This window comes from Paroedura picta, chromosome 3 (assembly GCF_049243985.1).
Source record: "Paroedura picta isolate Pp20150507F chromosome 3, Ppicta_v3.0, whole genome shotgun sequence".
NCBI classification, from domain to species: Eukaryota; Metazoa; Chordata; class Lepidosauria; order Squamata; family Gekkonidae; genus Paroedura; species Paroedura picta.
Genome location: NC_135371.1, coordinates 65,493,040 through 65,513,319, shown reverse-complemented (window position 1 = coordinate 65,513,319; position 20,280 = coordinate 65,493,040). Strand labels below are relative to the sequence as shown.

Here is a 20,280-nt window from a genome sequence, read left to right as displayed (position 1 = left end):
AGGGATGCTCTGGCATTTAGACAAAACTCTTTTTGGGATGCCCCAGCATCCCCTAGTGATGCGCTGACATCACTTTCAGGCACACAGGGAGTCACTTCAATACTACAGTAAGTTGCTGATATCCCCCCTTATTTGCCACCATTTCCCTGTCACTGAGGCATCAGTGAGGAATTGGTGTGTCAGGTGCCCATTCTGTTCCACCCAGGTGCCTTTTCACTGATCTCTCTGATCTCTCCAGGTCACCCTGATCATGTTCCATGTAAAGTTAGATAATGTTTCAATGCAAACTGTCCAGAGCTGCAAAGAATGGATGGTATAAAAATCCAAATAAGTAAGTAAGTAAGTAAGTAAGTAAGTAAGTGCTGACCATGCCCCCATTCCCTCCCCACGGACATAGCTCCTGGCTGTTCTGGCCATTCAGTGCCATAGGGAGGCCTGCCTGGACTAGACAGTGGCCATCCTGCAGCGCCTAGAGAGGGACGTAGCTGCCATGAGACAACTTCAGCGGCCCATTAGCAGCTGCTATGAGCCTGCTGCATGGCAGCTCAATTATGGGCCTGGAGGATACCTGGGGACACTAGCAGCAGCTTGCTAGGGCCATGTGTCACACATCCTAGGGGCACTGCTGGGTGAAGGACACAACAGAGGATGATATCTGGTGTGCCCACAACAGTGGGGCAGCCTAGCTGGCCTGTCTCCATTGGGACTCACCCCCCATATCCATTGTGGTCCTGCTTGTGTGATGCTAACAATGTTTTCCTTGCTATGTATCCTCATTTTAAAAGTATTGTTTTGACTTGCTTCTGTGCTGCTTTCACTCTGTGGCAGTGGCCAGAACCTGGCATGGTCCTGAGCCTTGTCCTTCTTGACTCCATGCCCTCAGGAGGCAGGCCCATAGGGCAGGGTTGATGTCCTAGGGGTGTCTGTGCAGGTTCTTCCACTGCCATGGAGGGTTCAGGACAACAGTAGCTGTGCAGCAAATTGGAGTATCACCAAAGGACAGAACAAACAGGCACAGGGATGTGTGGTGGGCAGCCTATCCATGAACACCCACAGGGTCCCAGGGCAAGTGGGTTCCACAGTTGTGGCTCAAGGTTTGGGAATAGGGCTATGGGTAGGGGGTCCAGCTTGCCTGGGGGATGGTAGTCCAGTAGTTGGAGGAGTCCCTGAGGTGGCTAGAGGTGATTATGATAGTCTGGTGGGTTCTCTTAAACTCCTTTGGGGCTGGTCTCAGTGTGGATTGGTTCTGGGGTGCTGTCTTCATGGGGCAGTGGTGGATGGCTGCCCCCTGCTGGCTGAACAGTCTGCTGCCATCTGCCCAGGTGCTACTAGCTGCAGGAGTTCATGTGTGGCCACAGCCCTGGATTAGGGGACAGGGTGGGCAGAAAGGGGAAGCCTGCTCTGTGGGGAAAGGTGTTGAACTTAACCAGCTCTGTGCTGAGACATCCATGCTATGACCACTGTGACAGGACTCTGTGGTCAGGTGGTGTGCTGCTACCATGGCTGCTCTGGGTCTGCAGGAGAGAACTGGGATTCACCCTTGTGGGGGTAAAGGGGCATCCTCCATGAGTAGAAACAGATATGCAGAGGTTTGCTGTTCCTCTGTGGTTGCTTCTTCAATCTATCTGCCCTGTCAGTGAGTTGTGTTCCCACATGGTGCACCCTTTGATGAAGTATATGTGAACTGCCACTGATATAACTCCATGACATGTGACTTGGCATCTGTCCTTCCTGCACATAGCCTGAGGTTTATATTGCCATCTGAGGGCTGCCACTGGCCATGCCAAAGGGGTGGGTGTTTGACTGCAAACCAATGGGTGCTGGGTAAAGAACTTGTCAGCCTCCTGTGTTTCCTGGGGCACAGAGGCCATAGTAGCTGTGGGGGTGGGTTAAAAGTATTATTTTTTTCAGATTCCATAGGTACCTGTGGGCTATGCTATGAAATTGTGCTGGTGCTGTTGTTCTTGGCCGGAGCAACTTAGGGAGCCAACTATCCTATCCACACACACACGGGGTCCAGTGGTGCTCCAGTGGGGGTCTGCAGTGTACCAGGTGAGGGTTTTCACTGGAACATCTCCAGGTTGTGCCAGCATAACTCCAAGGAAGTGTAGCGGCTACCTGTCATGAACCCTGCTCTCACTTCAGTCTCCTGGTCTCCTCCAGGTCGGTTGTCATCTTTAACCGCTCCTGTGGTTATAAAATAAAGCCCTAAGGGCTATTGGGGAGGAGTTAGGGTGGGCTCTGTCCGTGATAAAAACTCGGAGGGGCGAATCAGGAGCCGCGAAGCGGCTCTTGATTCGCCCCTCCAAGTGCCACTCAAGGGCCAAGCGGCCAATGGGGAAGCACGCACAGCGCCTTCCAATTGGCCCCTCACCAGGACAGACCAAAATTCCATTCACCCAGCCCAGTCTGGCTGCCAGTCTGCTCCTGACCACCGCAGGGAGAGGAGGTCAGTAGGGCTGCCAAGGGGGATGAGAACACAGGCTGCGCCAGCCCTTTTTGCCCCAAGGCTGTCCTAACTGTCATGTCCAACTGTAAATTGCCTCAGAACCCTGACAGAGCTGGCAGGAGGCTGCTGAGTGCTCCCCCTCCCCCCCTTCAGGCTTGTTGGGAAGGAGCCTCTGACAGGCCCTGACTGAGGGGAGGGAGGCATTTCCAAGAGCAACGAAGGGGAATCTGAGGGCATTCCTTTTGAGGGGGGGGGGACTATCCCCTTCTGCCAAACAGTTGGCTGACAGGGAGGCACTTTTCACTTAAAATACTGCTCTGGCCAGGGGTTAGACATAGCCAAGCCATGTGTCTTTCTTCTTTGCAACTCTCTGCAGGTTTGAGGCCACTGCACAGCATTATTCTGCAGATGAAACTGTTTTTTTTTTGTTTCCTGTTTCATCTGCACAACAACCCTGTGCAGTAGGCCTCAACATTCAACCCCATGCCCTTACAGACTGGACAACTCCTCCCCTTCCTCTTCCCACTGCCAAGCTCTAGCACCCGTTGTATTCTCGGATACAACGGGCTTTGCCCCTAGTAAAACCATAAATCCCTTTCCTGGTTCCTGGCTGCCTCTGCATTCCAAAGCTGCCCTCAGTAGGGTTCTCTTATCTCCCTCGCTTTCTTGTGACTTTGCCAGTCTTACTGGAGACTTAACAGGAGTACTGGTTTAGATCAAAGCTAGGCCATCTGGCTCTGCTGGGAACTTTTGTAACTCTTTTGCAAATGTACCTTTCCCGCCATCCTGATCCCTCATGCCCCCTCCCATGCTTGGTCCCCCCTATAAGTACACCTTAATGTCTATTGTATCTTTGTCTCTGCCAAGATGTTTGCTCACCGAGTCTTGGCACTTACTAGCTGTTGTACTGTTCTAACTAATAAAACTTTCCTTTGGATCTTCACTCTGCCTGAGATCTTGGAAGCTCCTTTATCACAGACTTTGCTAGCTGACTTCTACCTGATTCCTGACACTACCTGACCTTAACCACTTTTGCCCTCCCCTCAAGATTTGACTTTAAGTTTTCTCTTTCCACATTGATTGGAGTATGTATAAACTGGTGGTCCCCACAGTTGTCTTCTTACAACTTAGGGCTGTGTCCATTTCCAAGACTGTTGGGTGCTGCTCAGTCATTACTTTTCCACATTCAGCTGTGGTGAATTTATGCTGATAGGTTCCACATAGAATACAAGAGTAAAAAGGTAAAGGTAAAGGTATCCCCTGTGCAAGCACCGAGTCATGTCTGACCCTTGGGGTGACGCCCTCCAGCGTTTTCATGGCAGACTCAATACGGGGTGGTTTGCCAGTGCCTTCCCCAGTCATGACCGTTTACCCCCCAGCAGCAAGCTGGGTACTCATTTTACCGACCTCGGAAGGATGGAAGGCTGAGTCAACCTTGAGCCGGCTGCTGGGATCGAACTCCCAACCTCATGAGCAAAGCTTTCAGGCGGCTGCCTTACCACTCTGCGCCACAAGAGGCTCTTGATTGTGTTACAATTGTAACACAAGAGTAATGACCCCCAAAAGATCAAAAATAAGGGGAATTAGTTTAAGACTATGTAGTGTAGAACACAATCTTAAAATTAAGTACTAATATTTATTAAAATTAAAAAACAAGGTTTATCACATAACCTCAGGAAAATCAGTGCATACATGTAGATTACAATTGTATTTTATGTATGCTGTTTTTATTTCATGCCTGACCATCGATAAAGGCGATAACGCCAAAACGCATCTGGTCAGTGGAGGTACTGGTATGCATTGGTCTTATTGAGGCTATGCAATAAGCCCTGGGTTTTTAATTTTAATAGATATTAGTACTTAATTAAAAATTGTGTTCTAATCTAAACGGGCTTAAATTCATTCCCCTTATTTTGACCTTTTGGGGTTCATGACTTTGATTTGGGTCAGGATTTGTTTTGTCCACATAGAACATATCATGTCATTACATTTCTCATAAAAGTCCAGCAGCATCTGTCTATGAGGACAAGATCATAAACAGGAAGTTTACCCAGGAATAAATTTCACTGGGCTTTAATCTGTAAAGTTCCTTTTCCATTTTGGTCTGACAGATTAATTAATTAATTCATTCATTCATTTTCTATACCGCCCTCCCATAAGGTTCAGGGCAGTTTACATAAAACATCATGGGTATACATTGAAATATAGTGATAGTAACATAATAGTGGTTCCAAAATTAAACTTAATAGATTATAACAAAACACTGTAACAGATTCACAACTATCAACTTTTAACATGAACCTGTAGGAGATCAGCATGGCTCAGATCATGGAAGATGGTGTTTGGGGGACCAACAGATATTGTTGAGCTGGCCAGTCTCAACCAAATGCCTGGTTGAGGAGCTCCCTTTTACAGGACCTTCAGAATTGTGGTAGTTCAGAAAGGGCCCTGATCTCTTCGGGGAGCTCGTTCTACCAGGTGGGGGCCAGGACAGAGAAGTCTCTGGCCCTGGTTGAAGTCCGGCATGCTTCTTTGGGGCCAGGGATCACCAGCCAGTTGGCAGTGGCAGAGTGTAGGGCTCTTAGGTGGGTATAGGAAGAGTGACGGTCTCTCATGTACACTGAGCCCAGACCACTCATGGCCTTGAAGGTGATTACCAAAACATTGTTTGTGGGGATCCTGGCCGCAGCATTTTGGACCAGTTGCAGTGTCTGGATCAAGGTTAAGGACAGGCCTGCTTAGAGAGAGTTGCAGAAGTCTAGTCTAGAGGTGACAGTCTCATGGATCATTGTGGCTAGGTGTTCTGGGGCCAAGTAGCACACTAGTAGCTTGGCTTGGTGTAGGTGGTAAAAGGGGTTATGACCTCCTATTTTCTCTGTGGCCACAAAACTCCCAAATCAAATCTTAATTAGTTCTTGGATTGCGGTGTGGGTGTGTTACTCAGTACAGTTTTCACTTGCAAGTAAAGGTGCTCGTGTTATTTTTATTTTGTATAATAGCCTTATTGTCTACTTACAATAATTATAAAAAACATAAAAGCCCTAGTTAAGCCCTCAAAGAACAAAAACTGACAAGAATGAATCACAAATGTTGGGGCCTCTAGCAGGACAGAAAATAATTAAGCTAGGGGGGAACTAAAGGGACATACGGCTTTGTCAGTCCACACATAGATGACAAGTATTGCAATGCATTTTTATGTTTTAAAAAACGGCTACAAGTTGTATTTGTAAAAAGAGGGACACGCATCACAGAAAACACTGGAATGCAGTAAAATGCTAGCACTGTCATCTGGGTTCTCTTTTAGAACTCAGTCATGGGAATTCCAGGCTTAACTGCTAACATGGAAGGAAGCCAGATATCATTCTGCTGTGGGCAGCTGAATGCTGGCTTGTATGACTGCCACATTTGGCAATCACTTTCTTTGTCTCCTCTGCCAAAGGCAAACTGGTGGAGGAGCTACTTTCTCAAAATAAGCACTCAGTTATGGCATGGGAAATCATGAAGACAGACAATGCATAGGTTTCTAATGGTCGCCATGGCTGCTGGACTAACTATAGGGGACGATGGACAGATGGAAAACTTGACTAACCCGAAAGGGAGAAATGCACAGGGCCATTCCGCACGAGTTTAATGTAGCAGAAGGCTTACATGTGGTAAACGCTACTAATTTGCAGTTCCGCATGACGTTGCACACAATCTGCAACACTCCTGCAACAGTTCTGCAAAAAGCAATTCATTGTAGCGCTTCTAGGGAAATTGGGAAAAATGGATTCATCCTTCGAAAAGCGCTACACTCTTGCGAACAATCTGCAACACTAGCGAAAAAGAACTGTGCGTTCTCAATGTTGCGTCCCTCCCCCTGGCTTTCTCCTCTGAACTTCCGGCGAAGCGATCACCATTTTTTCCCCCTGGGAGCGAGCAGGGAAAGCAACGAACCAGCGAGGCTTCTCCGGCTACAGTCCCTCCACAAAAGTGCTTTAAAGCGCCCCTAAGTCCCCAAGCACAACACAGCCCCGTTTGCAAGTTCCCTTTATTTTCGGCCGAAAATCGTGCCCGTGCGGGGGGGTGGGTATTTTTTTTTCACTCGGGGGAGCATGGTAATGATGAATCGCCAGCTCACACGCCAGCTAGATGGGTCTCTCCGTTGCAACGAATCAATGCATATTCGTTGCAACGTGTTGTTTTTTTAAAATCTGTGCTTAAAGGGAAAGGGGCTTTTCTGGAGCATGATAACAACCACTCATTGGCTGTTTGTTTGATTGATGGCTAGGGGCAGGACCAAGCACAGAAAAAATCGCTTCCTTTCTAGCGATTCCTGTGAGACCGGAAACCTGTGGGGAATGAATGAAATGCTACTGGATTCCACTACAAATGCAGGTATGCGTAACACTGAGATTCCACTATTTAAAATAGCATATTCGCTTTGTGGAACCAATTGGCAACATTGGTCCTTGTGCGGAAACACCCACAGAATACTCCAAAACAGACTTTCCAGCAGGGACAACAGAATAATTCAGTGGAGTGACTTGGATTCTCTTTTGCTCCATTTGTTTTCTGGTCTCTGGTGTGTGACAACTTTTGCTTTGTCTGTTCCTTTCTCTCCCAGCAGATAAGCCGTGGTAATCTTTTGCAAAGTATAGGAGTCTATGGGAGTTTTATTCCTCAATTTGACTCATTCTCTTTGTAATGAATATTGTCAGGTTCTAGAATGGTCACTTTCGCTGCCGATCCCATACAGCGGTGGTCCCCAACTACCGGGCCGCGGCTCCCTGCCTCCGCCGTGTCTGCGTGTTTGCGCCATGCGCGGCCGCAAACGTGCATGCGTGGCACTCCTGCGCTTGTGCACATGCGATTGCCCTCCCTACCGCCGGTCCGCAGCCTGAAAAAGGTTACGGACCACTGCCATACAGGACATCTTACTTCGGGAAAATAAGAAAGGAACAGTGAGGTAAGCTGATCTTCTGGGTTTATTTTTGAGAGAGGACAGCAAACATCTTGTTCTTTAATAAAATCAGAGCACCTTTAAGACCAACAAAGATTTATTCAAGTGTGAAATTTCGAGTGTCAGCACTCTTCGTCAGACTAAGAACTGACCATCATAACAGTAGGAATATATAAGCAAAAGTAACATTAGTAAACTGTGTCCAGCATCCAAACACAGCCACATGATAACTTCCTGCCAAAACAGCCAATCAGACCCCTCAAACCCATTTGTAGTTCACAAAGACATATATCAGAAATAAAACTGTCAAAGCGGGTGATCCATGGCTCGCATTCTATTTACTGCTGGCCCCATCTGTCTCCATACCAGTGTGAAACATTCTTACAAGCTAAGCTGGCAGATATCTTGTCCTGGGACCAGAAAGTAGAATTCAAAATTACATTATATATTACTAACAGTCACATCATCCCAATTAAAATAAATTGTGAGGAATGTGGATACACAAGTTACATAAGGTTAGCATGCATAGTGAGATAAAAAACCTTTGTTCTTGTTGATTCCAGGGTATGTTAAAGTATTGAGTGTTGTAATAACTTGCATTTCTGCAATCTCCCTTTCTAGCCTGTTTTTGAATCTTGTTCTTTAGTTGCAGAGTGCATAGATGTTTTTCTTAGCATCTTGCACCTCCATTGTTGGTTGGGCACTCAGCAACTGGATGCTCCTAGTGAAGTGCACTACTCTCCTCCAGCTGCTAGCAAGTTCTGCTATTATATATGACTATGCAACTATGACAAGGGTGCATTGGATAGTACCTGTAATGTCCTTGATTACTGGAGTCATAAGCTTCTCCTTCCAATGAGAGGCAATTTTCCCTTTTGCTTTTGAGCCAGTATGGTGCAGTGGTTAAGACTGGTGGCTTGTAATCTGGCGAAACTTTGATTATTCGTTCCTCCATATGATGCCAGCTGGGTGACCTTGGGCCAGTCACAGTTCTGTTAGAGCTGTTATCAGAGAGCAGTTTCTCTCAGTGCTTACTCAGCCCCACCCACCTCACAGGGTGTCTGTTGTGGGGAGAGGAAGGGAAGGCAATTATAAACTGCTTTGAGACTCCATTGGGCAGTGAAAAGCAGGGTATAAAAACAACTCTTCTTGATTCTTTAAAAAGAATTTTCTGTTGCAATATGTGAGTGCTCACACAACCCATTAAAAAGCACTATGAGCTCTATTATTATTACCGTATGGAATCAGTTCTTGTCTGATGTGCTGATCACCAGTGGGTTGGATCCAGCAATACATTTCTGTTAATGGAAATGCATTGTTGTTAATTTCTCCACTCACGGAAGATCTACAATTCACCCCTCATGTTGCCCCAGGAGGTGCCCTGTCCCCCAGGAGCAGCATTCAGGCATCTGCAAAGGGAATGAAAGTGTTTTCCTTCTGATGGAAACCCTTTCCCTCTGCAGAAATGACCACTGGATCTCATCATCTTCAAAAGCTCAGCATTTGTTGCACGCATCTTTGGAAGGCGTTTCTATTAATGCCTGTTGGCAGTAATAGCTAAATCTCCTCCACATTCACTGGCAGCATTCCTTTGAAAAAGACATTCAACATGTGTGAATTTCCCAGCAGCATTTTTTTGGTCATGTTGGAAGCAAATGCTAAAGTGGAGGGGGTGGGTAGGGGGCTTTAGTCCAGCTCAAGGCGATGCTTGCATTCTTAGGAAAGGAAAATCTTGTTGGACAAAACTTTGCACATAACCAAAAATGACCACATGATGTCGCTAAGTGCCAGTCCCAGTTTTGCTGTCAGCTTGGCATATTATAGGAAATGGTATTCATTCAGGTCTGAACATGCAGGTGAATCTCATAAAACGTCATGCTTGAAATGTGATGTGATTTCATTGGACTGGAAATGTATGATTTTAACTGTCAATAACAGATGCCCCCTTTTCAGACAATATGTGTTTTTTTAAATAAAATCAACTTTAAAAACAATATTTTACAGTATTCCATGTAATGCCTGGAGGATGTTTTTCATAAAAACAAGATACCCCCCCCCAATCAGTTTGAAATTTGGCATGAAGAACTCCCTGGCAAGTAGCCATCTTGGTTATCAGAATGGTACCTTCAGGTAAGCTTTCCAAGACATGATTGGCAGTGATGCCTTAGCTAGCTCTGAAAACTCTTTTGTTTCCTGAGGGGATGAACAGGGACTTTGCCCATGTTTGAGACCTGTTCCTTAATGTTCCTACTCTCTGACCTTGAGATCACAGACACGAATGTGCTACCCAAGTACTCCATCAGGACAGCCTGGATCTACTGTACTGGCAGGGCTCGCTCAAATTAGTCAGAGAAATATTAAGACCCAGAATTTGGTTCAGCACAAAGCCCCAGAGTCTTATAATCCTAAATCAGTGATGGACTCCCAGATATTTCTAAAAGAACAGAGTTGTCCGTATGACTACAGGACTGTTGCAGACTCCACACAATTCAGTAAAAGGCATATTAGGCTGGTTGCCACTTTGTTGGATTCTTCCATTTTGAATGTCAACTCTGATTCATTTCCAGAGATTATAACCGCCTGTGTTGTGATACATCCTACTCTCTCAGGGTCTAGGCCTGATTATTAATTAAAACAACATTTAGATTCCCTGAGGCACCTGACTCAACAAGGCACAAAGAACAATGCTTGTCCATGCTCTTCAGCATGAGTCTGACTTCTCTGCCATCTAGAAGGTTTCTGTTCTGCAGTGCACAGCAGCTGGAAGAAAGTCAGCCACCACACTAAGGTAGGCAGGGCCACTAAATGATTGTGGACTAGTCTTAGAATATATAGAGGCTTGTCTCCCACTTTGCATTGCCAACAATTTTTTTTTAATTGGTGGCTCTGTTACTGTTAAGCACGTTCAGTGATCTAGGTACTAGAGAGGCACTGGAACTGGGGAAAAAAAGGAAAATGGAAGTTCTGGAGGTAAGGGGGTTCAAGGACAGCTGCTAAAGCGGGAAAATGGCAGAGGGACAAACAGGAATCCTGCGGCACTCTAGAGACAAGCACATTTTTATTCTAGCAGAGGCTGGAGCCCACTTTATCAGGTGGACAGATGGAGAGTAGACTGTAGCCACTAGAAAGAGAGGGGTTGCATTGCCAAGGCCAGTCTTAGCATTGGGTCAGGCTAAGCACACACACTCCACAGCTCCAAACAATCCCCACTAGAAGATGCTTTAGATTTGACCTGTTAGACCAGGCTTTTTCAACCAGAGTTTCATGAAATCCCAGGGCTTCTTGAGGGCCCTGGAAGGGTTTATTTGTTTATTTACATTTATATACCGCCCTCCTCGAAGGCTGAGGGCAGTTCACATAGAATCGAGAACTATACAAGAAACCGTACATATAAATAACAACAGAGTAACAGAACAACATTAAACAATAATAATGCAAACAAGTCCCAGTTCTCTCAGAGCTCTCTGCCCCAGCTCTCTCACAGGATGCCTATTAAGGGGAGAGGAAGAGAAGGCAATTTTAAATTGCTTAGAGACACCTGAGGCCTGCTGGGTGACTGTGAACCATTCCCAGTTCTCACAGAGCTCTCTCAGCTCCAACTCGGTCACAGGATGTCTGTTATGGGGAGAGAAAGTGAAGGCAGTTGGAAACTGCTTAGAGACACCTAAGGCCTGCTGGGTGACTGCGGCCCATTCCCAGGGCCATTCCGCACAGATTCATTGTAGCAGGAGTGTGGCAAATTGTAATCGCTACTAAAATGCAGTTATGCACAATGTCGTAGACAATCTGCCACACTCCTGAAGCCGAGCCTCAAAAAGCACCTTGTTGTAGCGCTTCCAGAGAAATCCCGAAAAGTGGATTCACCCTCTGGAAAGCGCTACACTCTTGCAACCAATCTGCAACACTAGCAGAAAAGTTCTGTGCGTTACCATTGTTGTGGTTTCAGCAAAGTCCCTCCCCCTGGCTCTCTCCTCTGATCTTCCGGCGAAGTGATCGCCATTCTTTTTCTCGGAGCAAGCGGAGAGCAATGTACCGGCGAGCCTTCATTCACCCAGCGAGGCTTCCCTGGCTGCAGTCCCTCCCCAGAGCTGTTTTAAGTCACCAAGCACCACATAGCCCCGTTTGCTGGTTCCCTTTATTTTCGGCTGAAAATCACGCCCGTGCACAGTGGGGGGGTGTTTCACTCGGGGGAGCGTGGCAACGATGAAACGGCAGCTCACACGCCACCTGCTAGCTAGACGGGTCTCTCCGTTGCAACAAATCAACGCAGATTCGTTGCAACGTGTTTTTTTTTAAACCTGCCATAAAGGGAAAGGGGCTTTTCGGGAGCATGATAACGGCCGCCCATTGGCTGCTCGTTTGATTGACGGCCAGGGGCGGGACAACCGGTGGGAAATGATAGAAACGCAACTGGATTCCACTACAAAGGCAGGTATGCTTAACGACGAATTCCACTATTTAAAATGGCGTTTTTTCTTGCCGAAACCAATTTGCAACATTGATCCTGGTGCGGAATGGGCCCCAGTTCTCTCAGACCTCTCACAGCCCCACATCCCTCATAGGTTGTCTATTGTGGGGAGATGAAGGGAAAATGTGTTTGTAAACCGCGTTGAGACTCCTTTTAGTAGTAAACAGCAGGGTAGAAAAAACCAACTTTTCTTCTAAGGGGCAACAGTGAAAGAAGCATGTGGGCACATAACGTTATATCAACAGTAAAAAAAAATGGAGACCGAAGGAGCAGAGTGACTACCCCATGTGGATTAGGGCAGGGGCACATTTCGGTGTCTGTGGCCTAATTCACACAAGAAGGGAAATGACGCAGAACTGGGAGGAATTGCCATGGTTGCCATGTAATCTCCCCCTAAGAAGAGTCTCCAGTCTGATTTTCCCCTCACATATCTGAAGACATGGCTCTGGAAAGCTCATCTGTAACCACTATGCCACAATTCCTAAATGTCAGTCCTCTCCTACACTCAACTAACATTCCAAACCACAGGTTCTTGACACCCATCTCTCCACAACCACACCCTCATTTGTCACTACACCACCACAACCCCCCCCCCACAACACATACAGATTGGACAGCCCCTCCCCTTACTCTTCCCAATGCCAAGCTCTCTCTATTTTAATCACTATCTTCTTTTCTACCTCCCTCTCTCTTTGCTATTCCCCCCCTCCCGCTAGCTCCTGTCGTATCAGTTACAACGGGCTTTAATTCTAGTGTATATATATTCATTTTATTTTTTAATGCTTTGTTTGCATGATTGTTATGACTTCGACTTCAACAATAAATTTAAATTCAATTCACTCATCAAAGGCATTATGTAAGAGGTTCCCATGACTTGTACACAATCACACAGTATCTGCATACAAGGACACACTGCTTGCAGAAGTATCACATTTTCCCATGGACAGAGCATTGCACTTTGCTGAAAGAATGTCTCTGCAACAGATGTGCTTCCTTAGGAGAGATGCCTGGATTCTCCCTGCAAAACAAATGAACAATGCTAATACATTCACTGTACAAAACCCGAAACAACACCCTCCTCCAAATGTCTGGAAGCATTCCTTGGGACATGCAGCACAAGTCAACCCTGATCTGACAGAGGAGGCTGAGTCAGCAGCTTGAAGTGATAGTGGAGATCATCCCACGCCACAGCGTCGTTACTTTTTAAATATCATGCTGCAGATGTATTATCACCACTATACTCTCAGCCTGAGAGACAGGAGAGATAAGAGAGCATCAGATGCCTTCTCCTAAAACTCTGTCTTTGCTTTAGGAAGACCCTCACTTCCCTATGTCTTCAGGGGACTGATGCATCCTTTTGTAAGATTGGGAAATCCTGCCTTTGTTCCTCATTCCAACTTCATCAGACAAGAGACAGAAGTTCTGGGTCACCTGCAGCTCACAAAATGTCAGCTGGAATCAACACCAGCACTCTTTTGCCCAAAGCTGCAAAGTTCAGCAGCTCAGGTACCCTCCCCCCGCTCCATTCTGTGGCTTATATAACCATCTGTGCCACTGTGACAATACACAAGATGACAATTAACTGCTGCCCCCACAGTCTGAAATGTTGCAACTGTGATGTACCTGGCACCCATTTTTTCCATTCAGAATACCAACGAAGGACCATGGGTGCTATCATGCTCTCCGAGCACGTGCTATAAACTGAATGGAGCCAAACAGAACCCTTTCCTCCCCATCCTGCCACTACAACATGGATCAGCTGTGGCCTACACAATATGGTGCTTTCTTCCAGGTAGAAGCCTTTCTGCACTTTGCACAGGATGCTGCAGCAACTCATAGGCCCATCTGTGCACTGTGTGGCTGGTCCAGGGAGATATTGGATCATCCTGTGCAAAGCACAGAAAGCACCTAGGTGCAACAGCGGACACAAGCACCTCTGCAATATTGCTGGGCTTGGCAGCAGCCAAAAAGAAAAGAAGAAGGCTACTCTGTTGGAGAACAAGGGTTTGGGCTAAACAAACTTGAGAGAGCAGGCTTGCTGAAGCCAGGAAGCTCTCTGTCAGTCAGTGTCTGGCCTGGAGGCCTCATGAGAACCCCTCCCCATACTCTACCACTAGACCCGTGGTGGAAGGAAGATGGGGCATAAATATAATGAAATAATAAATCACCCTGCAACCTGCTTCTTACACATGCACATGTGTGGGGGAGGGAATCAGAGTTTACCACCTCATGTTTACATTTTGCTCATGCCCAAACTATTAGCCATGTATCAGTTGTTTTATATTGGGCATATAAGGTCTCCAGTGAGCTGGCCTTGCCCATTTGCCAGGGCCTAGGGAATGAGAGAACTTCAGCAAATTTATGGAGCACAGTCACATATGCTGACAAGGCCCATATTTTCAAACTATGCACACATACCCCACACACAATCTGCAACTCAGTAGGTGTGTGCATATGAATTATGGAAGACATATGCTGCGTTTTCATCTTTTTAGTCCTGCAAGCATACTGGAAAATACTGGAAACAGAAATGGAAATATGAAGCCATGTTTGGAGTCTGAAAGTCTGCAAGATGTACTACAGTCATCTGAATTGGTGCATCAGGTATGACACTTTATGCACACTATTAGTGTCATTTCTCACTGTCCTGGCCACTGGCATAGTTCCTTGCACTGCTCATCAAATTTAGAAATATTATATTCTACATTCCTACTATAAACATCACAGAGTAGCTATATGATTAAAGAAAAGGTAAAACTTCATTCAAAAGCTAATCTTGCTAAAGTCTAAAACCAGCAGAAATGTAATCTGAAATATAATTTTAACACTTAGCTACTTTTAATAATTGAGTAGAATCCTTCTGGTCCAACCTCTGCTTCTGGTCCAAGAGCCAATGAGGATACGCACAGCAAAGCTGCATTCACAGCCAGTCTGCCCCTGGTATGGAGCCACCTGGTATGCTTCTACTTGGCATCTACCATGATGTCAGGCAGAGCACACCCCAGGCTTTCTCAACCAGTGTTTCGTGACACCCTGGGGTTTCTTGACAGCCCTGGAAACATTTACTTAGTGGGTGGGAGTAATTTTTTATATTTTTTTTAAATTTAAATTTGCTAAATATCTATCCTGATATGACCACATATGGTCATGTTGACCTGCCCCTCCCTATGGCCAATGATGGATCTAGGGATGATTGGGGGGCAACCATCTTCTGCATAATCATTCCACTTCTGGGATTTCTCGAAGCCTGAAGAATAATTCAGAGGTTTCTAAATGATTAAAAAATTGAGAAAGGCTGGACATCATGTGCACTATAGAGCCGATTTAAAGGCCTAAAGGTAAAAGGAAAAGGTATCCCCTGTGCAAGCACCGGGTCATGTCTGACCCTTGGAGTGACGCCCTCCAGAGTTTTCATGGCAGACTCAATACGGGGTGGTTTGCCAGTGCCTTCCCCAGTCATTACCGTTTTACCCCCCAGCAAGCTGGGTACTCATTTTACCGACCTCGGAAGGATGGAAGGCTGAGTCAACCTTGAGCCGGCTGCTGGGATCGAACTCCCAGCCTCATGGGCAGAACTTTCAGACAACATTTCTGCTGCCTTACCACTCTGAGCCACAAGAGGCTCAGTTTTAATGGCCTATAAGGTAGCAAAGAAAGCTTTCCCCTCTGCGACTCTGCTGCATTTCATCCAGCAGAGCTTTTGAAAAATTGTCCAAAGCTTGTTAGCACACAGGACCATGATGCTCTGAAAAGCAACCTTGGCTGACCGGCTGTGATGCTTTTGCTAGAGATGAATGTTTCTTTGAGAAGGAATATTAAAGGAATTTTCCAATAGCCCTGAAAGATCCTGTAGGATGACCTTCATTAGAAAAGCCCTCTTTGGATAAAGAGGATCTGGCTAATGGAAGACCAGTGTCAAACATGCCTTTCTTGGTAAAGACAATTGAATATGTGGTGGCACAGCAGCTTCAGGCATACCTGGCAGTTGCCATTCTGCAAACAGGTAAAATCGACATCTGCCTGTGCTTGAACATTCTCAGAGTTAGTCCCCAGTTAGTGGAACAGTATTCAGTGAAGCCATAGCTTTTAAAAACAACAAGAACTGGTAGATGAGGTGGAAGTAGTGAGCACACTTGGTAGTGTGCTTTTGGAATTTTCAATTGTGGGAAAGATAAATAATTTACGTAGTCGGATGTACAGACTGGACTTCAGGAAAGCTGATTTTAACAGTCTTAAAGGTATGTTGTGTAGAGTCCCGTGGTCAGAAAGACTTAAAGAGATGGGAGACCAAGAGGGCTGGGAGTTTCTTAAAAGTGAAATACTGAAGGCTCAATCACAAACAATTCCTTTGAGAAGGAAAGATAGAAAGAGCCTAAGGAAGCCAAGGTGGCTCCATAAGCAGTTGTCAAATGATTTGAGTAATAAAAACGAGTCATTTAGGAAATGGAAGAAAGGCCTTATTACCAAGGATGAGTATAAACAAATAACCGATAATTGTAGGGGAGTGTTAGAAAAGTTAAAGCTCAATATGAGCTTAGGTTAGCAAGAAATGCTAAACATAACAAAAAAGGCTTCTTTGGTTATTATTACTATTATTATTATTATTATTAGATTTATTTCCCGCCTCTCCCGACAGGTTGGAGGTGGGTCACAACAACTAACCCCATTAAAATTCCCATTAAAACATCAATCTACTAGCATGACAGCTAAAAATTCCATCCCTCTCCCAATTATCAAAGAGGTGAAGAGGAAAGGATAGGGGAGTAGCATACACTCCAACTCCTAGGGGAGGAGCGATGTCCCTGATTCGCTGACCCTAGCCTCAATCATAGACTTGGTGGAAGAGCTCCGTTTTACAGGCCCTGCGGAAAGCTGACAAATCCTGCAGTGCCCGCAGATCACCTGGGAGTTCATTCCACCAGGTAGGGGCCAGGACCGAAAAGGCCCTGGCCCTGGTCGAGGGACGACCAACAGGTTCTCACCCGCAGAGCGTAAGGCCCTGCGGGGAGCATAGAGCGGTAGGCGGTCCCTCAGGTATGTGGGTCCCAGCCCGCGTATGGCCTTGAAGGTTAAAACCAAAACCTTGAACCGGATCCGGGCAGCAATTGGCAGCCAATGCAGCTGCCTCAGCACCAGCTTGATGTGGGCCCTCCAAGATGTTCCAGTGAGGACCCTGGCAGCTGCATTTTGCACCAGCTGTAGTTTCCGGGTCAGGGACAAGGGTAGGCCTGCGTAGAGCGAGTTACAGAAATCTATTCTGGAGGTGACTGTCGCATGGATCACTGTGGCCAAGTGGTCAGGGGACAGGTAGGGCCGCTAGTAGCCGGGCCTGGCGAAGATAGAAAAATGCCTGGCCCGCTACTCTCTTGACCTGAGCCTCAATAGTCAGGGAGGCATCAATGGTCACACCCAGATTCCTAGCTTGGGGCACGATGGTAAGTTGCACCCCTGCTAGGGTGGGTTGACGCGCTGCCTGTTCCCGCCGCCTTCCCCCCAGCCACAGGACCTCCGTCTTGGAGGGGTTGAGTTTCAGGCGACTCTGCTCGAACCATTCAGACACTGCTTCCAAACATCTGGCAAATGGTTCCGGGGGGGAGTTCGGGTGACCGTCCATTAGGAGATAGAGCTGGGTCTCATCAGCGTACTGATGGCAACCCAGCCCAAAACTCCGTACCAGCTGGGCCAGAGGGCGCATAAAGATATTAAACAATGTGGGGGAGAGGACCGCACCGAGGGACCCCGCAAGGGAGTCTATAGGGCAGCGAGAACTCTTCCCCCACAGCAACTCTCTGGGACCGGTTCTGGAGGAAGGAGCATATCCAGCACAAGGCTGTGCCCCGTATCCCCATACCGGCCAGGCGATGGACCAACAGTTCGTGGTACACGATGTCAAAGGCCGCTGACAGGTCTTTATATTTCAAGTAGGACCACTGCAAGGACAAGAAAGTGAAATTATAACAGATGATGAATAGAGGGCTGAACAGCTTAACTCCTATTTCTCCTCAGTCTTCTCTTGTGAGGGAAATAGTGCTCAATGTGGACAAAAAGTAACACAACAGGGGAGATGGGAATGGTGCCGTAGGATCACTGTTGGGCAGTCCACAAACACCTAGTTTCTTTAAATGAAACAAAGTCTTCTGGGCCAGATGAATTACATCCAAGAGTACTAAAAGAACTTGCAGATGTAATCTCTGTTGTTGTTGTTGTTAGGTGAGAAGTCGTGTCCGACCCATCGCAACCCCATGGACAATGATCTTCCAGGCCTTCCTGTCCTCTACCATTCCCCGGAGTCCATTTAAGTTCTCACCTACTGCTTCAGTAACTCCATCCAGCCACCCTACTGGATAATGACACTTCTCTTTCCCAAGCACTGGGGGGGTAAACCTTTTCTTTCGCACAGACAGCCCCCCAATCTCAAACAACTCCTCACCCACAACAATGCATCATTGGATGTGAACATGGACACTGGTACTAGAGCTTGCAACAAACCCAGATGCCAACTTTGCTGCCATATATACTCCAATGCCACAATTACAGGACCCAACAACGTCACCTATACCATCAAAGGCTTATACACCTGCTCATCTTCAAACTTGATATATGTCATCAAGTGCCAACAATGTCCCTCTGTTCTCTACATAGGGCAAATGGGTCAAACCCTCCGCCAAAGAATTAATGGAAACAAGTCTGACATCAAAAGCCACAAGACTGAAAAACCTGTAGGGGAACACTTTAACCTTCCAGGACATTCTATAAGGGACCTGAAAGTAGCTGTTTTATTACAAAGAAACTTCAAGAACAGGCTAGAAAGGGAGATTGCAGAAATGCAAGTTATTACAACTCTCAATACTTTGACATACCCTGGACTCAACAAGAACAAAGGTTTTTTACCTCACTATGCATGCTAACCTTATGTAACTTGTGTACCCACATTCCTCACAATTTATTTTAATTGGGATTATGTGACTGTTATTACAAAACTAAAAACTATAACATACCCAGGACTCAATAGGGACAAAGGCTTTTTATCTCACTATCCATGCTAACCTTGTGTATCCATATTCCTCACTATGTATTTTATTTGTGAGAATGTGACTGTAAGATATGGCATTGTAATGGAATTTTGAATTTGACTCCCTGGCCTTGGGAAGTGACCAGCAATTCCCTGGGAGGAATGTCTCACAGTTGTATGGGGAGGTGATAGCCTTTGATCTCTAATAGCAGCATTTTGGTTTCTCTTTGTAAAGTACACTGAATTCTAGGGGACTGATTGGCTGTTTTGAAAAAGGATTATCGGCTGTATTTGGTTGTGACAGTCTACTGATGTAACATAATTGATTTTTGCACATAATATAAGCCCTTTTATGCGTGGTCATTAAATTCATATTGTATGAAGCAGCCGTCCCAGAAAAAAAGAGGAAAGAGAGGCAGACAAAGTAGAAAAGACTATGTTTCTGCTCAGGTGAAAGATTTTGTAAGACTCCAGAGTCTTGAAAACTGCTACCTGCAGTTATTAGCATTTTAGGGTTCTCTGTCTTTGTCTCCCTCTTTTTGTGGTCAGCGCAGGAACAAGAGGGCAGATGTCCTCCCAGCCCCCAAGGCTTTGTCAGCGCGGGTGCCATCAAGGATGGGCCTGGGAGGATGATCGCCTGTGTCTGTCATTCCTGTCCATTCCTGCTCTTCATGTAATTCAAATAGCATGGTTTTATCTGGCAAACAGATGAATGACTTGGAAGGAATGTTTATGGGTGAGGGGAGATAAGCAATTGCATTCTCCAACCTTGCCTGGACCTGCAGTGGCCAAATCCTTCCTCACCTGCCTGCAACTGAATAATGCTTTCCGCTGTAACAGATCAGACTTTACAGTACAATGGATGGCTGTCTTTCCTGCTCTCCCCATCATGGCTAACAGAAGCTTAGAGGGATTACTTCAGGGGGAAACAATATGCAGGGAGACATTTACCTCTCCTTCTTTCCAAGCACCATGGCCTCAGTTCAGTTTGGGGGCCCTGTAGCAACAAGTACAATAATAATAACAAATGTTATTCTTGTATCCTCCCCTTCCTAGATAGCTTAGGGCAGGAACAACATGGTTTAAAACAATCACATAATGAAATCAAACTTCCAGTAGCCCCCATCTAATTTGAGCTGGGGGGATTTGAGAACCTTGGGGGGCAGATCTTCCTCTGTTTTAGACCAGTACTTCTTGATGGTCTACTTAGGCCTGGTGGAACAGCTGTCTTGCAGGCCCTGTAAAACTGGTTAAGGTTCTGCAGGGCCCAGGTCTCTTTCAGAAAAGCTTTCTACCAGGCTGGGGGAAAGGCTGATAAGGCCCTGACCCTGGTTGAGGCCAATCTTACTTCTTTTGGGCCGGGAATCCTAAGCAGGTTTTGGTCAGATGACTTTAACACTCTGTGGAGG

The 20,280-nt window shown here is 46.3% G+C and overlaps 1 long non-coding RNA gene across 2 annotated transcripts in view; it reads right to left on the bottom strand.

The window, feature by feature from the left end:
- Positions 1-7,854: 7,854 nt before the first annotated feature.
- Positions 7,855-20,280, bottom strand: part of LOC143832168 (uncharacterized) — a 54,314-nt gene continuing 41,888 nt past the window's right edge. Inside the window, exons 3-4 of one of the 2 annotated variants that reach the window (XR_013229115.1) lie at positions 19,823-19,868; positions 7,855-12,877 (exon numbers count right to left, since the gene is read on the bottom strand). This is a non-coding gene — a long non-coding RNA (uncharacterized LOC143832168). The remainder of the gene's footprint in view (positions 12,878-19,822; positions 19,869-20,280) is intronic. The other variant, XR_013229116.1, reaches the window with a different exon arrangement.